The sequence below is a fragment of the Amblyomma americanum genome, chromosome 2 (genome assembly GCF_052857255.1).
Source record: "Amblyomma americanum isolate KBUSLIRL-KWMA chromosome 2, ASM5285725v1, whole genome shotgun sequence".
In the NCBI taxonomy this organism is placed as follows: domain Eukaryota; kingdom Metazoa; phylum Arthropoda; class Arachnida; order Ixodida; family Ixodidae; genus Amblyomma; species Amblyomma americanum.
The window spans coordinates 138,517,150-138,542,905 of record NC_135498.1 but is presented as its reverse complement, the minus strand read 5'-3'; positions in this window follow the sequence as shown (position 1 = coordinate 138,542,905).

The following is a 25,756-nucleotide window of genomic DNA, read 5'->3' as shown; positions in this document are numbered from 1 at the left end:
ACTCTCAAGGCTCGCTTACACCCAGTAAACATAAAATACCCACGAGAGCAGCAGATTGGACAGCCGTCGCCGTAGCTCAGTTGGTAAGAGCACCGGACGCGATATTCGGAGGTCGTGGGTTCGGATCCCACCGGCGGCATGGTTGTTTTTTCTGCTGCTTTATAAGTAATTTTCTTTAAGCGATTTATTAATCTAAGAATTATTATCCTACTGATAAGCATAACGCATTAAAAAAAAAAAATTAACGTTCCCCTATGCACCTTGGTTTCGGTGACTGTTGGCTCCCTTCATAAATTTGTCAAACGGGCCCCTCATTTCCTTTAACTTGTCTGCTGATAGCTTAACGAGGGTCTCGGTTCTGGCAGTCTTAATGCCAAAGGTAGTATAAGAGGGCTCTCGCACAGTTTCCGCCCTCGCCGTTAGATGACGTTCTACGTCACGCTCGCGGTGTTACAGGACGTCCTACGTCCGCCGCTATGGTCGAGGGTGGCGCTGGTGAACACTCTCAAGGCTCGCTTACACCCAGTAAACATAAAATACCCACGAGAGCAGCAGATTGGACAGCCGTCGCCGTAGCTCAGTTGGTAAGAGCACCGGACGCGATATTCGGAGGTCGTGGGTTCGGATCCCACCGGCGGCATGGTTGTTTTTTCTGCTGCTTTATAAGTAATTTTCTTTAAGCGATTTATTAATCTAAGAATTATTATCCTACTGATAAGCATAACGCATTAAAAAAAAAAAAAAAATTAACGTTCCCCTATGCACCTTGGTTTCGGTGACTGTTGGCTCCCTTCATAAATTTGTCAAACGGGCCCCTCATTTCCTTTAACTTGTCTGCTGATAGCTTAACGAGGGTCTCGGTTCTGGCAGTCTTAATGCCAAAGGTAGTATAAGAGGGCTCTCGCACAGTTTCCGCCCTCGCCGTTAGATGACGTTCTACGTCACGCTCGCGGTGTTACAGGACGTCCTACGTCCGCCGCTATGGTCGAGGGTGGCGCTGGTGAACACTCTCAAGGCTCGCTTACACCCAGTAAACATAAAATACCCACGAGAGCAGCAGATTGGACAGCCGTCGCCGTAGCTCAGTTGGTAAGAGCACCGGACGCGATATTCGGAGGTCGTGGGTTCGGATCCCACCGGCGGCATGGTTGTTTTTTCTGCTGCTTTATAAGTAATTTTCTTTAAGCGATTTATTAATCTAAGAATTATTATCCTACTGATAAGCATAACGCATTAAAAAAAAAAATTAACGTTCCCCTATGCACCTTGGTTTCGGTGACTGTTGGCTCCCTTCATAAATTTGTCAAACGGGCCCCTCATTTCCTTTAACTTGTCTGCTGATAGCTTAACGAGGGTCTCGGTTCTGGCAGTCTTAATGCCAAAGGTAGTATAAGAGGGCTCTCGCACAGTTTCCGCCCTCGCCGTTAGATGACGTTCTACGTCACGCTCGCGGTGTTACAGGACGTCCTACGTCCGCCGCTATGGTCGAGGGTGGCGCTGGTGAACACTCTCAAGGCTCGCTTACACCCAGTAAACATAAAATACCCACGAGAGCAGCAGATTGGACAGCCGTCGCCGTAGCTCAGTTGGTAAGAGCACCGGACGCGATATTCGGAGGTCGTGGGTTCGGATCCCACCGGCGGCATGGTTGTTTTTTCTGCTGCTTTATAAGTAATTTTCTTTAAGCGATTTATTAATCTAAGAATTATTATCCTACTGATAAGCATAACGCATTAAAAAAAAAAAAAATTAACGTTCCCCTATGCACCTTGGTTTCGGTGACTGTTGGCTCCCTTCATAAATTTGTCAAACGGGCCCCTCATTTCCTTTAACTTGTCTGCTGATAGCTTAACGAGGGTCTCGGTTCTGGCAGTCTTAATGCCAAAGGTAGTATAAGAGGGCTCTCGCACAGTTTCCGCCCTCGCCGTTAGATGACGTTCTACGTCACGCTCGCGGTGTTACAGGACGTCCTACGTCCGCCGCTATGGTCGAGGGTGGCGCTGGTGAACACTCTCAAGGCTCGCTTACACCCAGTAAACATAAAATACCCACGAGAGCAGCAGATTGGACAGCCGTCGCCGTAGCTCAGTTGGTAAGAGCACCGGACGCGATATTCGGAGGTCGTGGGTTCGGATCCCACCGGCGGCATGGTTGTTTTTTCTGCTGCTTTATAAGTAATTTTCTTTAAGCGATTTATTAATCTAAGAATTATTATCCTACTGATAAGCATAACGCATTAAAAAAAATAAAAAAAAAAAAAAAAAAAATTAACGTTCCCCTATGCACCTTGGTTTCGGTGACTGTTGGCTCCCTTCATAAATTTGTCAAACGGGCCCCTCATTTCCTTTAACTTATATATATATATATATATATATATATATATATATATATATATATAGAAAAGGGCACTTCTACAAAGACACTTTTATTTATCAACGTTTCGACCGCGGTGCGGTCCTCTTCAGGACTGTAGTGGTCTCGCGACAGATGGACGTTGCGGAGCCAACGCAACCTACGTTCGTCACATGTATATATATATATATATATATATATCATAAGGGAGCTGACAGTCACCGAAACCAAGGTGCATAGGGGAATGTTTCTTTCTTTATGTGTTGTGGTTACCAGTGGGATATTATAGTACTTAGATTAATAAATCGATTAAAGAAAATTACTTATAAAGCAGCAGAAAAAACAACCATGCCGCCGGTGGGATCTGAACCCACGACCTCCGAATATCGCGTCCGGTGCTCTTACCAACTGAGCTACGGTGACGGCTGTCCAATCTGCTGCTCTCGTGGGTATCTATGTTCATTGGGTGTAAGCGAACCTTGAGAGTGTTCACCAGCGTCACCCTCGATCATAGCGGCGGACGTAGCACGTCCTGTAATACCGCGAGTGTGACGTGGAACGTTCGGATCCCACCGGCGGCATGGTTGTTTTTTCTGCTGCTTTATAAGTAATTTTCTTTAATCGATTTATTAATCTAAGTACTATAATATCCCACTGGTAACCACAACACATAAAAAAAGAAACATTCCCCTATGCACCTTGGTTTCGGTGACTGTTAGCTCCCTTAATAAGTTTGTCAAACAGGTACCTCATTTCATTTAACATATCTGCTATATATATATATATATAAATATATATATATATATATATATATATATATATATATATATATATATATATATATATATATATATATATACACCCCGGGAGGCAACACCTCCTCTCCCTCAACTCCAGCGGAGCACACCTGGTGGAGAGAGCGGCGACGGCAGCGGCGTCGACGGCGGCGACATCTGTTGGAGCGCGGCTGCGGCGTTGCTAGACAACGCCATGGCATACGGCTGATGTGCCATCACGCGACGAGCGGAGCTGACTGCCTGGATGGCGTAGTGTTGCTTTCGCAACGAGCGCATAACCGAAATTTGCACAGATTCCCAGGCCGCATACCGCGGCTACCTAAAGGGAGTGGCGACGCCGGCCACACACCGTATTCTTGCCACAGCCAGCTCTCTCGACCGAGAAGATCGTGGATCCCTGGGCATGCCTCGATCCCCGGTTATGAGCGCGTTCATGCGCTTGCCCGAGAACTCTTTTCCCAGACCACGCACGATCAAGCACCCAACCCGGCCCAAGAGGCCTCATCGGTCCTTTATACCTATAATCAAATCACCACATTCTGCAAACTCAGCCGCATGGCATTACCACCACACCACAGTACTTTTTCGCCCTTATCCAGCGCCATATAGCGACAAATGCAGACGGGCTGCTTTATTTCAGCCTACCGTCGCTCATGCTTTCACCCCACCTTTCCTCGTCATTGTAACAAAAGCGGCGTGCCCAAATCCACACTTTCCTTCTACGTTTGGGAATGTTCTTCCCAACAGGCAGTAACCCCATCCCTATACCCCTCATTCATCATGGCAGGATGCTTTACAGACCGCTCAGCCCGGCAGCCAGAAATGGCTAGTGGATCGGGCTTTATGGAAGCGGAAGCCCGTGGACTCCTGGACCAGTATGTGACCACCCTGGAAGATTTTTTTTTTCGTCTACTAATAGCAGTTTTTAACCCGACCGCGGCGGCAGCGTTTCGATGGAGGCGAAACGCAAAGGCCCCCGTGTGCTGTGCGATGTCAGTGCAGGTTAAAGATCCCGAGGTGGTCGAAATTATTCGGGAGCCCTCCACTAGGGCACCTCTTTTTTTCTTTCTGCTTTTACTCCATCCTTTAGCAGTTCCAGCATGGTTTGGCTCAGGTGTCCGCCGATATGTGTGACAGATGCTGCTCCATTTCCCTTCCCCGAAACCCAATTTGGTGTTGGTAGTGGTGTTATTAAAAATATTAGTAAAAAGGAAGGAAAAGATTTTTGCTAGCCCCGGCATCTGCCATCGATACTGAAGCACCTGAGCTGGGGCAGCGGAAATAAATGATAGCAGAAAGAATGCAGCAAAGAAATGAAAGAGGTGAGGGGACAGGAAGAGAGTATAGAGGGAGAAGTAATAAGTACAAACTATTTACACTATATGAAATGTGTCCAGGTTGTGCGCGCGATTAGTTTATTTTAGAGAAATTAAATCACACACGCGCACAGCACTGTGTTGGTTGCAGCTGGAGTGGGGCGTCCAGTTATTAATCGTTCAAGGTAGAACTCGCGGAGCGTTCGGTCATCGCGTGTAACTAACTGACGGAAAACAGACGGGACGTCAAGCCCGTGTTTTTGAGGAATGCACAGAGGCTCACCAAAGTTCGCTCACGAGTGCGCGCACTGCCCTTGTAGTATGCCCTGGTAGTATTTTGGTCGCGACCAGAATACAGCCGCAAGCTGCACAAACACCCTCCTTTCGCCTCTTCTACCTTTCACTAAGCCGTACTCATGGCGGAGCTTGGCGATTGCAACTCAATATCTGTGGCAATTGTGTTAACCTTTTCGGGCCACCCATATCTTGTCATAGCACATTCACCCGAGCTGCCCAATCAGCAAAGGCCAAAGCGCGCGAAGCCTTCTTTTCTTCCCCTGAGGAGAAATGACCGTTAGCCTGCTTACAGTGAGCAATAAAGTTGTATATACACAGGGCTCATAAATGTGCTCCTTGGTGCACTTGCTTTCGATCCCTTCCCACGATGTTATCAATGAAATATTACACGCGAAAATTTTTTCAGTTCACCGACCCCGGTTCAATGCTTAGCAACAGTTATTACACCCTGTATAGCAGCACCTTCACACTTGTTTGATGAGTGCAGTTTGCGTAGCACCGCCGTTTGAGAGTTACCACCACTGGCTGTTGGAAGTTGCTATCCGAAAAAATTAACTTGCACAACCGCCGTATTATGGAGAGAAGCGTAACGCAATAATGTCCAGAATGACGAAAGCGTCATTTGAAGCCGACCCACACGCTCTTGTATGCGCAGTATTCTACACAAGAACAGTTAGAAAAAGCCTTATCACAACATGTAAATTAAGAACGCATATGGCACAACTTATTCTTTATGACTGACTGTTTGTTATTCTGCTGAAGAAGTAAAGCAAGGTAGCATGACTTTCTCAACATGCTTATTGGTGAATAAAAGAAAGCACATTCACATTTGCTAAACGCAATTCGCCTCAGAATGGTTAGAATTACGCACTAAGAAGCGGCCAGAAAAAATATGTTCTACTTTGTTGTTCACAGTCGTACCCAAGGACAATCACACTAAAGAAATTCGACGGTCATTTTTGTTTTCACCGCACAATTGAAACTCTTTATGAAAACCGCGGGAAAATTTACTTGTGGGCTAGAAATGCACGAGCTCTTTCATCTAGCGAGTAGATCGAATCAAATGAAATCAAAATCAAAACATTTTATTTTCAGAGCGTGTGCTGCGGAGACAGAAACTAAAGGCTGATACAGCCTGACGTGGTCTCTGCCCCCGTTTTGTTTGTACAGCGTAGCAAAAGGTGCACTTGTCATATAAATTTCGGTTTTACATTCGATATTCAACAAAAATACTTTAGACTATACCAGGAAAAAAAAAGCAATACTACTCATATACACAGTTGACAAAAATCATGTGCCCAGACAAACTTCATGAGAGTTATAACGCGTTACAGGCATTCAGTGAGCACTGATGCAGCAGTACACACTGCGCTTAAAAACAAAAACAGTAAATTAGAAAGAAAATGCTATATTATAATAAAAACAGTCTACAGAACGCATGCGGCGGTCACAAGAAAAGTTCTATACATTCTTTTTAATTGAGCAGGACTATCTGTCCAATTTATTACGCCTTTATGTTTATTTAGAATATTGATTGTTTGGTAGGTCTATGACTCTTTACCGTAATTTGTCCTTACCTTCGGAAGCCTTCTAGTGTGATGTCTGAAACCGTACTGATGATCAACTGTTACGCCGAGATCTTTGTATATGTGTGTATGTGTTGAATTATTTTATACAAGTATATTTGGTTGGCCACGATCATGTCGTGCTTTGCAAATAGGTCACTACTGCGTAAAACGCGGATGTCTCCTATATAATTTTCAAAAGTACGTAGCATTCATTTTTGTAATACCACCAACTTATTATAGTTATGTAGAGTAGTGGTGCCCCAAACTTGCGAACAGGAGGAAAGGTTTGAATAAATTAAAGTGTAATAAAGAGATTTTTTTAAGCAGAAAGGTATCATTGTCGAGATTTTTCTAATGCATCCGATCGGCCGGGCTATATCGGTGGCCGTGGGCTCTACATGGCATATCCATGTCAGAGTTTCCTGAAACCAAACTTCTAGAAATTTCTGCTCGGATGTTTGCTGAATGTTCGTTGTTTTGTACATAATTTGCATCACATGTTGGTTACATATATTTGGAGGAGAAAGTATCATATATTTACTTTTAGTGGCGTTTAATTGTAGACAGTTTTCATTTAGCCATTCAGAAAGATTGTGTAAGTAGCGAGTTGTCGTTTCTTCAATTTCGCGTATTGTCCGTGCAGGAAAAAAATACGTTTCTGTCATCTGCAAACATAACAATATCGGGAGTGTCGGCCATTACAGTAATGTCGTTTATGTATAACAAACACAGCATAGGCCCTAATATTGATCCTCGCGGTATTGCATTTTTTACGCTCTACCAAGTAGAGGAGTAATTATTCACATTCGTAAATTGGAAGCGTATGTCAAGACAATCTTTTATAAATTTTAGTGCAGTGGCACGTACTCTATAGCATTCGAGTTTATGAAATAGTATGCTGCGATTAACCGAATCAAAGGCTTTTCGCAGGTCATATATAATAACCGTATAGTATAAACCTTATTTTCAATAACCCGTATGATTTTATTCTTTACTTGAAGTAGTGCTTGTTCAGTGAATTTATATTTTTGAAATCCAAACTGGGAGCTAAATATAATTCTATAATTTTCTAAGAACTTTGTTATACAGTCATTAATAGCTTACTCAAAAGCTTGCGATAAAACAGGTAATACTGATATTAGTTGGTAGACTGTAAGGGCGTTTCTGCCTCCTGTCTTGTATATTGGCACCACATTTGCCATTTTCAATTGGTCAGGAAATATACCAATTTCGAACATTAGGTTAATATGTGCGAGAACATTTTAACAACAGTGTCTTCCGGTGAAAGATGGTGGAAAACAAGCGAATTCGGCACGGGGCTAATGTGTCTTGTCGATTGTCTACCGCCTGCGGTTAAGTTATCTGCCCTCCCTGATTGTATGAAACACTCATTCATCATGTTAGCCAAGCACTGTCTCGCTATCAGATTTCCATTTATCTCAACCTCTTCAAGGGGTGTCGTTACACTCTTTCTGCTCGTGAGTTTGTTCAGTTTCCCAATCTTTTTTTCCTTAGAATGATGGCGGCAAAAGAAGCTTTGATAATAATTTTCTTTCAGTTTCTCTAAGTCTGTATTAAGTTTGTTGCGGAGCTTTTTCAAATCCTTGAAAAGGTTTACTTCCCGTGTAGCAATAAATGTGTGGTACATCTTATTCTTTTCTCTTATTCGTCTGTAAGCATATCAGTAATCCATGGTTTTTTTATTGCTTTCTTATTTTTTCGCCTGCATAAAAAGGAAACGCTTCTTCATAACAAAAACAAACATTTAACTTGCTTTAAAAGCTTTCGTATGCTTCATTAGGTTCATTACTGTCATACATATTGACCAAGTTTATAGCCTCAACTTTAAAAAAAAATCCTGAGCGATCTGTCTTCTATTTTTGATACTTTTTTACCTCAGGGGCGTTTCTGCGTGTAAAGTGACTAGTAGTACATAACACGGGCAGATGATCGCTTATGTCGCATGTTATAACTCCACCCATTAGTTCTGTTATGCTGATATTCGTAACACAAGTGTCTATGGTTGTAGCTGTTTTAAAACTAACACGTGTCGGTAAAGCAACCAAATTCTCACATCCGTATGACACAACTAACCTCTTATATACGATCGCGTATTGGTCACTACTAGCTGTCTTTATGTTTATGTCAACAACGATAAAAAATGGTAACCTACTTGTTTGAAAAAACGGCAATAATTCCTAAAGAAAATCTAAAAAGGCGTGTTTACAGCCAGCTGGATGTCTATAGATGGCGGCAAGCTGGAACTGAGATGTTTTTATTACCAAACATTCAACACTTCAGTTTGAAGTTGTGTACTCCTCGAGGATGCTATAACCATAGTTGGGCTTAACATACACCGCCACACCACCTCTTCTTTTTCGTATTCTGTCCAAACGTTCGCACGCGTAATTGTCAATCACTGGCGTTTCATCATTGTTTGTTAGCCAAGTCTCTGTAAAAACAATGGCATCAAACCTCATCACGAGGGACTCAAAAGAATATTTGCAAGTTGTCTAGTTTTTGTCTTGTGCTTCTGATGTTGAAATGTATCTGCGAGAAATTAGATTCGTCAGACCTAAATGTGCTATTTAATAATTCCGATGTGTATAAGTCATGCGTACTCATCGATGCAGTAAATACTAGAGCCTTGCATGTCCGGTAACACGTCTTTAGCTCATTTTCGCCAACTCATAAGTGCTCGAGATTCGCAGAATAGTGCTGCCTTCATCTTTCCTTGCTAGGACCTTGCCGCCAGCTGCCCATACATACTAGCATTTAAGCTCCTTTTTCTATGCCACTTTTGCCCCAAGCAACTGCTTGTTGTGCCTCGTCAAATGATTGTTGAAAAAGACTGGGGTGCTATCACTAGTGAGGCCCATCTATTTCTTGGTCAATTCTCATTTTCTTAGCCTTGGCGAGTATCGACTTCCTCTTTGTGCGTCTCACGAAGCGAACAATGATGTTCATGGTTGTTGAGTCCGAGGTTGGAACTCTATGACAAATGTAAATGCCACAGTCCTTGATTACTCCTCCTACTAACTCACAGATTTTTTGAACGGCTACAAGAGAGTCACACTCATGAAAGCATGAGTCATGAGAGCATGAGAGTCACACTCATTAAAGCAGATGAAAGCTTGAGACGATCTGTGCAACTCGACCACGATCAAAGCGGCCACTTTGGGAGGAAGGACTGTGTGATGTAGCTCCACTGTACGTGGCACTTGCGCCACGTGCGCTGGAGGGCACTTCTTTACGATCAGACTTTTCGAAGCCCACGTCTATTGACGCGAGATGACCGTGATTGGTCCGGCCGCAGCGCTGAAGGTAACCACGTTATTTTTTAGCAATAGCTACACACCGCTAGCCACTTCGCAAGGTCAGCGTGGCTGCGTGCTAGCCGTAGCACTATTTCTCCGCCAGCTGTGCGCATGCGCGGAGTAACGTCATAGCCAGCAGCTGGTGTGCGCGCAGCCCGCCTCGTCAGTTGTGCGCATGCGCGGAGTGACGTCAGAGCACGCAGCTGGTGTGCGCGCCGCGCGCCTACATTACGCTAGCATTTCGAGCCTTCAGCGTGGCCGCGCCGTGACAGCTGCCGGCGGCGCACCGGCGAAACCGAGAGGGGGAGGAGTTTAGAGAGAGGGAGGGAGGAGAGAGTGAATCCACGTCCACGGACGATGAAGAAGATGGAACGCCCAGCGAAACGCAGCGGCGAAAGTCTGACTTTCCAATTAGACTGAGCGAGTTGCACTCAGCCAGTTGCAGCTATCGCGTCACTGCAGCTTTAACCAGAGCCAAATCACAGCCATTTTTAATTCTAAAAACTTATATAGCGATTACCAACTGATGACTACAAACATTTAATTTCAACCAGGTGCCTAACTATTATAACTAAATGTTAATTATTAGAAATTAGATAAGATTTATCCCCTCTTTTCTTATGTCCGCCGAATCTAGTATAACTATGGTCCTGAAGCCATCTTCATACTACAAAAAGCATATTCTTAAAGTTAGTGGCAGGCTTCCCATCGGAAGTATTAAAAAAATCATGAATCACAGCGGCAACAAAAACACAGGAAAGCACAGGGTACGCAATGTAAGCGCAAGATAAGTATCCCCAGTTGAGGAAATAATTAATTAAATTCTTTAAATGTAAACGTGAAAATAACCCTTTTGTTTTGATGTTTTCCTTTTTGAAGATTGCAACCGTAAATCTTAAACTGTACGTGTGCTCCGGCCTTTAGGCGTAGTTGTGATAGGCCTCGAGCAAAGGCGACATGGGAACATGTTTTTTTTTCACCCACTACGGGGTTCGCCCGAGTCAGCGGCTCATATCTGCTTAATTTCTAAAAAATAGTCAATTCCAAGTGTGAAATGTTTTTCTACATTCAAGTATTCTCCAGCGGAAACCAGCACTTGCGTTCGGAGTTTTTTTTTCAGTCCCAGAATATTTGTGTTTTTAAAAAAGAACTTTATTGCATAAATGCAATTATTTTCTGTTCTTTCATATACTTCTTTCAAAAATACAGATCGACCAGCGCGTAAAATATAAAGGTGCACCCCTAAAGAAGACACTTTTTGCCTGCAGTGGCCGAGTGTCCTACCTTGTATTCTGCCCTGAGTTTTTTTATGAGAATGTAGTGTTAACTCAGTAGACATACCGGCCGTTTCAACTGTGGGGCACCTGTTTTGATTACAGGTGCCGCTGTTTTGATTCATGATGATAAATCCAGGCGCTCACAAACAACGACACAGAGGGGACACAGCGCTTACTCGCAACTACAAGAATTTTTATTCAGAGGCTTCTATATATATATACTACAAAAACCGAAACAAACCCAGAGTAATCGCACACCACATGCCGACCGATGAGCAGAGAAAAAAATACACGGTTTTCAGTCACCCTTTCAAAAAACTTTCCTCCTCATTAGCGCGACTGAAAACTGCGACAAAGAGCGACTGAAAACCGCGTGTTAATTTTTTCTCTTCTCATCGGTCGGCATGTGGTGTGCGATTACTCTGGGTTTGTTTCGGTTTTTGTAGTATATATATATAGAAGCCTCTGAATAAAAATTCTTGTAGTTGCGAGTAAGCGCTGTGGTCCCTCTGTGTCGTTGTTTGTGAGCGCCTGGATTTATCATCATGAACGTATACCAACTAGCTCAGTTTTCTGCCCTGTTGCAGCTGTTTTGATAACTTGCTGTTCGCCCCTCACACTCACAGCACTCGCCCAAAGCACTGTCGAAAACAAAATTCCATTTCCGCGAAAGGAATGGGCCATGAACTACAGATCATGCCATTCTGCCACTTTTTTTCTTTCTTTTTGGACATTCTCGTAGCTCCTTCTGTGCGACCTGGCGACGCACATGTGTTATGAGCCTCGGTGCTATATTCGTGCTGCCGGTCTCTTTTTTTCTGAATGCTTTTCAGTAGTTTTCACGCGACAAATTTTTGTTTTCCCTTAGCGTGTTACATTAATACTACCAAATACGTGTATTGCGACCAGGAAAGAGTAGCGCACCAGAGCGGGCATGGTTTGCCTTTAAATTTTGGTTCATTCACGAGCGTTATCTTTTTTTTATTGCGTAGTTGGCTTGTATTTAATTACGGTACAGGCTGAAGCGTTTCGGCTACTCGGGAGGGTTCCAAATGTGAGAGAGCACAGCTCGGCGCTCAAAGAATCTTAATATCTAAAATGTGAAAAAACTCACAGGATGGCTATGACTATGTAACTCTAGATTCAGCGATAGATGATTAGGTGTTTAGTTTGTTGGATATTTTGAGGCAGAAAAGATACAGTGATCTCATATTGCGCTGATGTAGTGCTCCAGTGATGCATCCCTGCACTGGCAGGCGGCTGTTCTAACAGAGCAACCAGTAGGCTGATAAGCCCAGGTTGAGCGTGATATAATGTGAGTGCATTTATAACTCGCATTATCAAGGGCACATTATATCCTGCAGCAAAATATAAGCCACAGAATCTGTTCAAGCAACTCTTATTAAAAACACTTCGTTGTGTGAAGCTTGTTGCGACATTATCTCAAATAATTTTCATCAACACCATCAGCCTGGCTACGCCCACTTCAGGGCAAAGGCCTCTCCCATGCCTCTCCAACTAACCCAGTCCTTTGCCAGCTGCAGCCACCGTATCCCCGAAAACTACCTAATATTCCCAACCCACCTCACCCTCTGCCGCCTCTTAGTGCGCTTGACTTCTTTTGGAATCCACTCTGTTACCCATGAGAAACAGCGGTTATCTTGCATTCCCATTGCACGCCCTGTCTTAGGACATTTCTTCTTCTTGAAGACCAGAGTTCGAGTCCCGGTGCCGTGCAGCGAATGATTAAGGACTTAGAAAAGTCTGACGGGTGCTCAGTTGGACGCAATAGATGGAGTATTACTCCATCCATTGCGTCCAACTGAGTACCCGTTATTTATAAGTACGGGTGCAGTGCTCGGTTTAGAGTGGAAAACAACTACTGAGACACGCTTAATTGCATTTTTGAAATTCAGTTTTAACAGAAAAGGGCCCCTATCATTGACATGCGTACACCGTTTTGCGGGATATTGAGAAGCAGTTGCACTCAATAAAGCAAACGAGGTACAGTAGCCAGGGGCGTGAATAGACAGTGCGGTTCGGTTAAAGGGCGCAGTTTTGCATTTTCTGGCCTTCCTTCACAACCCGTTACCACACAGAACTATGCAGACCGGGAGGTTTAACTTCTCGCCAAACGTCGTTCAAATTGGGCTAGTTGGTTCTCCTCAGTATGTATAAGGACAATGCATAAACACCAGTAAAAAGTCGTTTGTGCCTAGCACAACGGCTCAGCGCCACTTGCATCGCAGTAGTCAGCACGCCTACCACGTAATGCCCCCTGCTCTCTCTTAACCAATCCTAGCAGCCCAACGTTGACATGAGACCTCCGTTTCTATAAGTAAACTCAATTTACGCAGTCGTCAATTAGTTCCACCACTTAATTTTTGCGTCTTTTTAAGTGGTGACATATTGTCTTCTACAAGCAGAACAGTGTGTACGATAATTTGTTTTTTTTAATTACAGGCAACTCGACTGCTCGCATTTACAAAATGGCGAATATATGCTCTAAGTGACTAAGTGAATTACGCTCTTTGACTGCACAGAGCCGACATGGGAAGGAAAAGAATGGGCTCATTACGACATAGTTAAGAAGGAATCCAACATTCAACGAAACCACGGAGCATAGGGCAATGTTTCTTTTTTTTTAAATTGTGGTGGTTTGAATGGTAAATTAGTATTGTAATTATATAACGCTGAAGATAACTTATTAGAAAGTAGACGATAAGGAACCACTGTCCGCCAGTGGCATTCAAACAAACGAACTCCCCATTTCACTTCTGGTGGTCTACCAACTGAGCAACGGAAGCGGCTGCCCAATCTTCTACTTTCGGGGATTTTACGTTGCATGCTTCCTAACGTTGAGACTGTTCACCACCGCCATCTTCTATAGTGGCGGATGTAGCACGTCCTTTGTTACTGCGAGTGTCAAGAGAAGTGTAACCGAACAGTGAGGGTGAAAACTGTACAATAACTCTCTAATGGGATCAATACCACAATATATTACCGCAGAAGTCGGCTTTTCATCCGTAGAATATACTATTCAGCCGAAAAAAAGCCAAACCTGCGCTTCAAAATGAAAAAAAAAAAACAGACGGCAGGAATATTTAAAAAAAAAGACCGAAAAGTGGGAGCCCCCTAAATGACCAGTTTAACCCTTTTATACGCCTAAATGATTATTTAGCTCAAGCGACTGAAGGCTCAAATTTTCTTCGCATAAGTGAACTATCTATACCAAATGTATAGCACTCCAGTGTGCAATAACTTTTGATTCCTGAACAAGCAATGAATGTAGGACTACGACAGACGGCCTTGGAGACTGACTACCAGATTATACTCAAAATGGCTTCTACTTTTTCGTGACGCGTCACAGCCGATTTTCTGCCACTGCAGCAGTTACAGTGACAGGTTCCGAAAGCGAAAAAAATAAAGTTCAGCCATGAATGAAGGAACGGCATTACAACACACACACGCACACGCATACATAAATTTTATTGCAAAATGTATATATGAAGCGCATAGCATGTCCCCGCAGAAGCGCATGCTTTTGTGGGCGTGCCACGGCAGTCACAACAATGCGCTGTCAATACAAAAAGGCTGAAAGTACACAACTGTCATTCATGGCAAAAAGATGAAAAAAGGTAACAAAACAAAGCCAACATGGGGCCTATTGTTCAGTCATCGAATTACCGATTCATGATATTATAAAGCAAAGGAAATCTGCAGTCAGTAAACGGAACACAAATTTCAACAACAAGATATAAATTACAAAAGAACTCAGTAGTTTCTTCCGTTGCAACTTTCAATCCAAGCTTTCTGTCCAGATTTCAAAGCCCTCATAGAATCACAACCCAACACCATTGCAGGTAGTTTGTTAAAATAGTAAGGTATATAGAACTGCCGTAACCTTGTACCATAGTTGGTATCAAACCTAGGAACTTTATAACGCGCTACGTGCCTAACGACCCTGGTGTTTTGTCTGGCTGATTAAACTGCACAGACAAGTAATCTCAAAGAACTTGCACTTGCACCTAGAAGTCATGCAGAGGAATGAATATCTCTTGCTTTAACCATTCTGGGGTTGTGGTCGGACTTCTCATTAGCAGTGCCGTAGAAATAATTAGTGGGAATTCTGCACAGGAAACTATCAACCTTATTCATCTTACAAGGCGCACAAGAACCATACACTTAAACATTGCATTTAATGAAGGATTCGTCTAAAGGTCTATACACAGTCTGACACAAGTTTACAGCTGTAGTGTATTTTATACGGTAAAGCTGCACAGAAAGAGCACGAAGTCACTTTAATAAATATTCAGTTTAAGAAGGCCAACTTATGTTGTAATCAAGATACAGGAAGAGATATTTCACACTGTTAGTGTGTGGTAGCGGCGAATGTTTCCAATTGGCACAGTTGCTACCATGCAGGAGAACCGACGGCGCAAGATCAACATTATTATTCGGATTTCTGAAACATAATAACCAAGATTTCTTTTTGTTTATATATATATGAGTTCCAGAAAACCAGTGTACTATTTTATTGATATCGTACTGAAGTAGTTTGGGTGCAAGTGGGCTTTATTCATGGGATAATACTAAAGCTGTGTCATCAGCATACTGTAACAATTTTGCATTTAATTTTAGGTTCACCATATCATTTACATAAATATTAAACTAAGATGGTCCCAATACAGAACCTTGTGGAACGCCGTACTGAATATCCGAAAAGTGCTAAATGATTCTTTCGTTTTACTAATTGCTTACGGCACACAGCGTGGCATACAGCGTGGCACACAGCCCGCGCCAGCCATATCATCTCGTTTGCTCCGTCGAATCACTCGCTGCAAAGCCCCACCTCCCTCTTACTCCAAGTAAAAAAAAAACACCTTCACCGGGTTCATTTTGGAGTTTTTGGAGCACAGGGAGCGGCAGGCCTTCATGGGCGAGATGTGTGCAATAATAATTTAAACGGTGCATGGTGGTGTGTCTGAGAAGGCCGGCGCAACTTGGAAGGGCATCACAACGACTTGGCTCAACACACGGCACGTGACATAATAGAGCATGGCAGAAGCATTTCTGCGAGCCTCACGCCGCGAGAGGGGGACCAGAGCAGTAGTCCAGAGTAGACCAGAGCAGGCGACCGAAGTAGTAGTAGTAGCAGTCGTTCTCTGATGCCTGCGATTTCAGAGGCCGGGAGCAAGCTAGCTGGCGAGCATGGGTGGACAGTGCGGGAAATGGTGTCGCGGGTATAGCCTGCACGCGAAGCACCTATGCCTGGCACGGGTTTGTCCAGAAGTAACATTGGCACGAGGCTGTATAAGATGTAAGAGAGTGGGCAGCTGTCAGGATGTGGCGAAAGGTAGTGTTATGCAAGCGCTAGCCTTTCAGAGCTGTTACGACAAACATTGTTATGGGCATGACAGAATGTGATACGGCGTTATCATTGGTGAAGAAACGAAACCAAGAAATATAGCACAGCTCGCTTTTAATACTCGAAGCAAAAAATAGCAAAATATGACGGCAGGTATAAATATTTCCCTGTACTTGGCGTATTATCTGCGCATATGCGAGTTCTGTAGCTCGTTATTAGCAACGGACAAGCGTGCTCGTGCAAGACTTCCGTGCGATGAAGAGCCAAAACAGAAGCGCGAAGCTTTTACAACCCCCTCGCGAAGTGCGTCCTGTATAAAAAAAAAACTAGGCCGCGTATATGAGGGAGCACGTTTCTTAAAACCTTGGCGCCTAGTAACGCTCAGCCTTTAAGGAGTGCGTTGTTGGATCTGGTCTTCGAGATGAGGCCGCACACAAGGCTTGGCTTTGCAATTCCATCTACACGTGCATTATTTTTAGCCGCTGAAAGATCTATGGGGCACCGTGATTTGAACCGCGGTCCTATTGTACACTATGCGGATTCTCTATCTCTACGCCATCGCTGCAGCGCGGAAAGTATGATGGAGGAAAAGTAATGTAAACAGAATAGGGGGGGGGGGGGGGGGGACTGGCATGAACTACGCGCAGAATAAAGCCAATTCTGACACCGAGAACGTGGCAGCATTGAAGGAGGGAAGGAGCCTTTTGCAGCGTGGCATTCACAAAAAAAAAAGCTGAAGCTTCCTAGCCGTCGCATGATGTCCCGTCATTCATACGAAGTACAGAGGAGCTTAATTTCCCAGGAGGCAGCTGCATTTACACGCTGCCTACTTTGATATGTTTCTTTCTGTGTTTGTTTCATTGCCTTTGTTTTGATGAAGAAGACGCTGACCTTCCCTGCTAGACTAGGAAGTCGCTACAGCCGGGAAATCGCATACGGACATCATATCAGACGAGGGGAACACAGCAAAATTGGCGGAACACAACGGCCAATAAAAAAATAAAACGAAGCTTGAGCTTCCGAGGTCTGTTTCTCTAGCTTCACTGCTCCTTTGCCAGATCACTTCCCCGACTCACGTACCATTATTTTGCCTCCCCTAGACAGGAAAAATAGGCAGTGTACTACGCAGTGAAAAGAGGCCGAAAAAAAATGGCGTTAAGTGCGGCCTGTCTCTACTGCTTGCGAGGGTCTGCGCTGTACTCTGGACACAACAAAGATGCCTGAGTGCTTTCCGTTATTTTCTTGCATGGGTTCGCTTCAGTTTCTCGCCTTATCCGAGTTCCGGTTGTGAGATCCGACACGTCTTGAACGAATGACCCAAAAGGAAAATGGGACGCCGTTGGGAGCCGCAAATGTAATCTGGGAAGTTTTCCTTGCAGCTGAGCACGAATATCTTCTGCTCTTGAATTCCTTCTATTTTTATTGTTTCGTTTGTACGTTTCTCCTTTTCTAGTGGTAGCTACGTCGCCTTTAGAAGGTGCCAAGTTATCCTCTCTGTCAAGAATACTGTGCTTTCCTCAAGTGCAAGAGTCGATGCATAAAGCATAGTTATAAAGTTCGAACCATGCATCACATGCATGTTTCGGTCTCCTTTTAGTACAAAAGCACTGTTGCACTAGCAATCCTGAAAAAGGAAAGGTTTGTCTGAAACCACAGAGATACCTGGAGAAATAAATACTGCCAAGACTGGGTTTTGAACCCGCGGCGGCGCGATCAGATCAGCTTCGCTGGGCACAGCACTAGAGCACTTTGCTTTCGCCGCAGCCAATCGCGCCACGTGTTAAACTGCCATACTCTCACGCTGTGCATTGCACGTCGACCTCTTCATCGATTGCCATCTGCATAAAAAAGTCACGGGAGCGAATTAAGTGCGCATAGCTGGCTAACTTGGTCAGTGGACGCCCCCCTCGCAGTTTGAGCCGAGTGGCGGCAGTGACAGAGAGATGTGGCCTGCTTGTGTTTGCATTGACAACGCTTTCGCACAATCACGGCAGTATATGTCGCAGTATACGCTACTCTCGCAGACGGCATCCGGGCGCCGCCTCCTAGGAGGCTTGCGTATCAATCAACACGAGTGCACTGCAGAGGATGTGTGTCGGATTCCGGAACTATGGCGTCACAGCTCTGGGTCCTTCCACTCCGGCGCAACACGGACACGCAGACACACGAAGGTAGACGAAAGGCGCGCGTTCGGGCCCTCGAACCACAGCACGGATCCAACCAGGGTATATACTACGTTATCGTGACAGGGCCGTCGCTCATTGAATGCTATACGGCCGCCGTAGTTCACCAGGACAAACACGTTAACGGCCCTCATATCGAGCTACAAATTCAGCGCAAGCCGAGAAGGTGGCCATTGCGCTTGCCGCCTCGGACCCGAATTCGAAGCTAATCATCACAGATTCGCGTCGAGCCATGTGAACACTACCTGGCTTGTCAGGTTTCACCTTTACCCTACCATATTCTTAAACTGGCTGCAAGATAAACTGGCACTTCACTCAAACGCATAGTTTGGACTCCTGGCCATCAGGGCCTTATTGGTAACGAGGCTGCGGACGCGGCCGCCCGACGCATACCCATCGGGGACCTTATCTAGGCTCCTCCGGCTGAGAGATTAGGCAACTGCTTCTGTTCAGGGAAATTCTGCAATATTAATGCGAACGACATCGGTTTTTCCCGGTCCGTGCGAAGAGCCTAAGTAAAGCGGATAACACGTTTTGGCGGGCTAGTTGGTTAAGCATCTTGAACAAACAGCGCGAACAAAGACGAGCACAAAAGACAAGAAAGCGAACGACATGGCGCTGACTAACAACTGAGGGTTTATTGCTGATCACACAAGTATAAATACATGGATGTCGGCAATGAGGGAAAGGTTTACAAAGTGCAAAAAACCAAAAACAAAACGTAAATGTGACAACAGCAACATAAGCACGCTAGAAATCAGCAGAGATTATCAACCCCCAGGAGTGACAGCTCTTTTTGCAGAAGTGTTAGCGAAGGGGTACTTATACATGCATTTCCCTGCTTGAATATGTTGTATGCCTCGATAATTTCCCTCGCAGTTTTTTCCCGATTTTTGGCAATGACCTTGGTTTCATGATATAGCGGTACGCACTGTTTTTTCTCTTTCTTTGCCCATTCACAATCCCGGCAATGAATGCCGAGATGACCTGAAACTACTTTTGACACTTTATAGCTGTGTTCGCTCAGCCTTTTATTTATGCAACGTCCCGTCTGTCCAACGTACTGCCCTCCACAAGGCAGAGGGATGTTATAAACAACCCCCTTATCACAAGGAACGAAGCGTGACTGGTGCTTAGTTGTGCACTTCGCCACTTTTCCTTTGAACTCATTAACAGATCGGCACAAACCGGCCAGACGATCAGGCGCGGAAAACACAACATCAACACCTGCTTTTTTCCCCACTTTTTTCAGGGAGTGAGAAATTCCATGTAGATATGGAATCACAGCGACACGTTTGCGGTTGTTGTCCGATCCCTGGCCGTCTCGTGTAGCTGGTTCTGACTTGCTCTTCTTTAGGGCCGACTCAGCTACTGACGTGATAAGTTCTAGTGGGTACCCTACCGAAAGCAATCTTTTTACCTGGTGTGATACGCTGGAATGCATTCTGTGGTGGCAGGATTTTGTTAATGAGCTGTTCAAACAGGATCCTATGATACCCCTCTTAATGAGCTTGGAATGGCAAGAACCATAGGGAAGAAGGGGCTTGTTACCTCGGGGTTCGAAAGCCCAGCAAACGTGGCTAGGAGTGAAGTACAGGCCAAGGTCTAGAAACTTGATGTGGTTGTGAACAGGGGTTTCATATGTGATCTCAAGGGGGGAGAGAGTGTCAGAAAAAATGGACAGACTACGAGACACCTCCGTTTCAAACTCCAGTCCAGAGCACTTGACAATAACAAGGTAGTCGTCGACAAATCTAAATGTTTTTACGACCTTGGTTTTCCCAAGGCGTCCGTTGAGAGCACGGTCGCATCTGGCGAGATAAATGTCACTGAGTATGGGAGCGATACAGGAGCCTATGCATATGCCGTTTTTTTTTGAATGAAGATGGAAGAGTTCCACTCAGTGAAAGTTGATTGCAGGTACAAGGAAAGCAGATGCAGAAATCTTGCTACGGAGATACCGACGCGTTTTGAAAGGCAACCACGCCATGTCGGTCAATGCATTCACTGACACTAGTTAGCAGTTCGTCATGGGGAATCGAATAGTACAAGTCTTTCACGTCAATAGAAAAAGCTAAAAGTTCATCAGCATTGTGCGTCGTCAGGAAATCAGTTACTTGGTTCGAATTTTTTACCTGGAAAGGATTCTCACTCCCTGAAAAAAGTGGGGAAAAAAGCAGGTGTTGATGTTGTGTTTTCCGCGCCTGATCGTCTGGCCGGTTTGTGCCGATCTGTTAATGAGTTCAAAGGAAAAGTGGCGAAGTGCACAACTAAGCACCAGTCACGCTTCGTTCCTTGTGATAAGGGGGTTGTTTATAACATCCCTCTGCCTTGTGGAGGGCAGTACGTTGGACAGACGGGACGTTGCATAAATAAAAGGCTGAGCGAACACAGCTATAAAGTGTCAAAAGTAGTTTCAGGTCATCTCGGCATTCATTGCCGGGATTGTGAATGGGCAAAGAAAGAGAAAAAACAGTGCGTACCGCTATATCATGAAACCAAGGTCATTGCCAAAAATCGGGAAAAAACTGCGAGGGAAATTATCGAGGCATACAACATATTCAAGCAGGGAAATGCATGTATAAGTACCCCTTCGCTAACACTTCTGCAAAAAGAGCTGTCACTCCTGGGGGTTGATAATCTCTGCTGATTTCTAGCGTGCTTATGTTGCTGTTGTCACATTTACGTTTTGTTTTTGGTTTTTTGCACTTTGTAAACCTTTCCCTCATTGCCGACATCCATGTATTTATACTTGTGTGATCAGCAATAAACCCTCAGTTGTTAGTCAGCGCCGTGTCGTTCGCTTTCTTGTCTTTTGTGCTCGTCTTTGTTCGCGCTGTTTGTTCAAGAAAGCGGATAAGTCAACTCTAAGGCGCCTGCCGGCCAACACTTTTTTGTGTCCTGCAATATCAAATCATTTTGACCCAAAAATTGATGGGTGCTTCCCTCAATGTGGAGAAGTGTCCCATAGCTTCTACATGGTTTGGGCCTGTCAGAAGAATCCTTCCCATCCCCCTAACCATTCCCCTTCCCTAGGGGCATGGGAGGCAGCCCTGCTCAATTGATCGGGTTTGGAGTCTCAAATGGCTCCAGCCCAACGGGCGCGAGTAGCGGCTTCTTCCAGCGGGATCCCGCACTAAGTGCTCCGCCTATGTAAAGGACCATTTTTGGCCTGCAAATTCTCTTCACTAAATAAAGTTTTCACCACCACCACTGGAACAATAGGCCGCCGGCGTTTATTGGGTTCATTCGTGTTGACAGCGTTGTTGACTACGCCGATTTTTAGAGAAGGAAAGGCAGGTGAGTGGCTGTTTGGGTCAGTGGACACCTCAATCGCGCTTTCAGGTATGTGGCAGTGGTGTCCACATGCAAAAGCTAGCTGTCAAGTAATACGTAATATATGGTACTCAGCAAGACTAAACCGCCAGCAGCTTTTTCTAACCTCACTGGCAACAGCAGTTTCCTTTTTCACAGGCTCCGATTGACATCCCGTTTTCTGCAATGCAAAAGAATAAACAGAAGTAACATTTTTGAAAAGTCCTGCGCCTTGCGGAGAAGTCCAGGTGATATTTTGGCGTTGATAAGAGGGAACAGCTATAGAGTTAAACTTACTGGCTGTGCTCATTAGTCAGCCAAAGCTGTTATAGCTGTGGAAGAGTCATTTAACCCTTCATTTCTTTCTGCAATGGACTTCGTGAGCCATAAGCGAAAGCCTACTGGTGTGGTGATGCGAATCAGTGAAATCTGATCTGGCCAACCGTCGCATACCACCCCCTTCTTTCTGTCTCTCTCATCATCGCTAAACGTGAAAACGGTACTTCTCTTTCTCCAAATTTTCACCTGCTGTCGTTGGCAGCTGGGGGCCATAGATTGAACTGAATTAATTTAATTAAGCTTACTCTATTTACCAACTGGCCACTGTTAGAAGGTGACGGCGATCGTACCTAATTTCTTTTAATAAAATGGAATGTAGTTATTGTGTTTTTTACTAAATAATTAGGATCCTACTGCTTACGGTCTAGACTCCACGCTGGAATGAAGGGTTATAGTGCTGACCGAAATATCTGAGGTTGTGACGCTTGAATGAAGGGCTATATTGCTGAGCGAAATATATAACTGTGCTATATATTCTCTGCTATGAGGCTTTGGTGGCGTGACACTGTGATCGTGATATGATAAAAAACGTGGATAGCGTGGAACCATGCACTATGCGAAAAAGGTACCGAGTTATGCAAGATCTTATGATTTTGCGGTCCTTTTAATTGAAGGGATATATGCGATACGGGTTAAAAGTTTAGAGCTGTGCTTTTTTTTAAGGTTGCAGATTTCTTCCAAATTTGTACCTTCGAGGACGATTTTTTCTGTTCTTTATAATTAACAATAAATTCGCACTTATAGTGAAATGTGTTCGACCGAAGTATTTAACGTTTTCTTTCGGCGGCATGCCCGTATTAGTACATCAAGTAGAAAAAACAGAACTGCTCCCTGGAATGCATACTCCGTACCAGAAACGTGCTTTTTTATATTTATTCTGTTTAATCTTGAAGATCATATTCATTGCACACGGCCTATCCTGCCTCCCTCTGGGGTAATGGTGCTCCGCTCCTGCACCGGAGAAGGCTGGTTCGATCGCGGCCGTGGCGCTCGCATTTCAATAGAGGCGAAATGCTAGAGGCTTTGTACTGTGCGATGTCAGCGCATGTTAAAGAACCCCAGGCGGTCGAAATTACCCCTAGCTCTTCACTACTGCGTCCCTCATAGACTGACGTGCTTTGGGACGTTAAACCCCGTGAACGAATCAAACCCAAGCTTTTTTTGTTTTTGTGCAGGCTAAGCATTCCTTGCGTAAATTATAGTTTATTTTTAGTCGCTTTCTTTGAGGAGTCATAAGCAGCTGAAAGTGGCATTTATTTTGATTATTTACATATCACTTTACCCCTAATGCTATTTACTTGCTTTTAGAGGGTCGTGGAGAGATTTGCGACGCAGGATGTATAACACACTCGCAGACAGCAAATATGAACCCCCTAAACAATGCTGAACAGTTAAAATTAGCAAACCCAGGAAGTAGCATGGTAGCAATAGGAACCAGTATAGTCTAAAAACACACAGAAGCATTATAATAATGGTCTGAATTTCTCTAATCATTTATGGTTTTCGGATATAAGTGCGTTTTCAGCAGATTACTTGCGTATTAGATTTAGTGTACTTTCAATGAATAGTCCCTTTTTGTTGGCGCGTAGTCTGACTAAAGCAAACAGTGAGTGCTATAACTAGCGGTTTTAGAGCGAAGAATATTGTAAGAGTATCACAGCCTAATGATCTACGTGCACTTCTGAAGTGTGTCCTTCAAAAGAGCTCTTTGCTGATGTCACCATTAAATTTATTCTGGGATTTCTCAAAGAAAAGGTTAAGCTAAATCTTCCAACTGTAGAGATTTCTCAATATCATTTTCATCTTTGCGGTCCCATACTGCCCGCACATACTCTGAAATTCATCTCACGTTAGAAAGGAATACCAAGTTTTAGTTGCTTAAAGGAACCAAACAGCATTTCTTCGAAAGAAGCGACAGACCCAACCTGCCTTCATAGTTTTAGGATTTACCTTGCTATGCCAAGACAGCTACGTGGTTAGGTAGCCGACTATTCTGATTCGATGACAGACAATAACATTTCTCTAGAATACGGCATACAATATTATGCGTCCCTGATTTCTTACTGAAACTTATTATTTTCTTGGAGGTCCATCTTTATGAGCCGGTTAACACACCAGCCAGCTTTCCTCTTTAGTTGACACTGGAAATCATTATGGTCTGCAGTGTTTGTATTTTTTCGATATCAAACACAAACATCGGCGAATACTCTATAAGAAGCAGATATACAAGAAAAAAATACCAATTTCAAAAATGCACATCAGCAGAACTGTTGACAGTTCAGGTGCTTCCAGTGAAGTTTTCCCGAATAGTTTGCCTAGATCGCCTGTTACTTGCTCGCTTGTGCGGTTTGTTCCTTGAGCTGCCGCTATTCGCCGCTCATTAGGTTTTTCTCTCTCTAGTTGAATAGGTAATACAGGTATAAGAAGAAACGAGGTTAAATATGTATTTTCGGGACACGTCGGAATCCTGCAGCCAACGCCACGAAAGCCACGCAAGCCCATCGCACTGTAAGTAAGGGCACCCCTCGCAAAGATTTCTCTTTCCTTTGGTAACCGACTGTCGTTGCAGACTCGCGGGAAAGGTTATAGCCGTGGGGCTCTACGCGTTCAGTGAGTGCTGCCTGTGCATTCCAGATTTCCCACGGGAGAGGTTAAGCGAAGCCCCGGGACTGTAAAGTGGACTACGCACGAAAGGCAATAAGGAGGGACTTCTTCCGATCACGCAGACCGGCCAGAGGGTTGACCCGGCAGCGGCAATGGGAGAGTTTTTTTTAGTTGTTTATTATTACGGTTTTACTTTCGAAGGTGACACTCAGTGTTGTTCAGCTTCAAAGCCAGTTTAACAACCGCACATTTCATGACCAGACTCACGTCCTCTTGAGCGTACACGACAGTCGCTTCCAATCGCGGTTCGTCGGTCAATTTTGCACGAGAGGGTTAAACTATAATCGATTTATCAATGGTTTTCTTCTTCTTAGGAGACCGGTGGTACCAGCCTGAAACCCAACTGCAGCGAAATTATACTTTCGCTCAGCCAGCGACTCTCCTGTCCTTATTGGTAGTCTCTACTGTTATCCTTTGCCCATGTGATTTCTCGCGCGTAGATCTGGCGATTTTGTTTTCGTCTATTGTTGCTTTTTGTACTACTCTTACCTGTGTTCTTGGTTTTTTGAACTTCTCCTATAGGCCGATGTTCTCGTAACAACGTTGTTCTGAATGTTTTGCCTTTCCGAGTTCCATTCTTTTATAACCGTGTTTTCGGAAAACACGATGTTTCCAGTCGTTTCATGCGCTTTGCCATATGGTACAATAGCTACCACCGAATCACAATGTTCCCTGCCCAGAAGAACGGCACGCTTGCATGGGCTCTGATAATGCAGTCTTATCCGCTGAATAATAATGTATTGTCGCTTGCTCTTCCCCTGATTTGCAATAAACCGAGAGAAATTGCTTGTTTGCATTCTTTATTACTATGGAACATGGTACCAGCGCAAGAAACAAGGACGAAGGGAGAAGAAAGACAGCACAAACGCCGATCGTGGAAGGGTTCACACAAAAAAGAAAGAATAACGGGGCCCAATATATTATAAAGTATGTCCCTAAGGGTTGACAGCAAGGCTAGTTGGT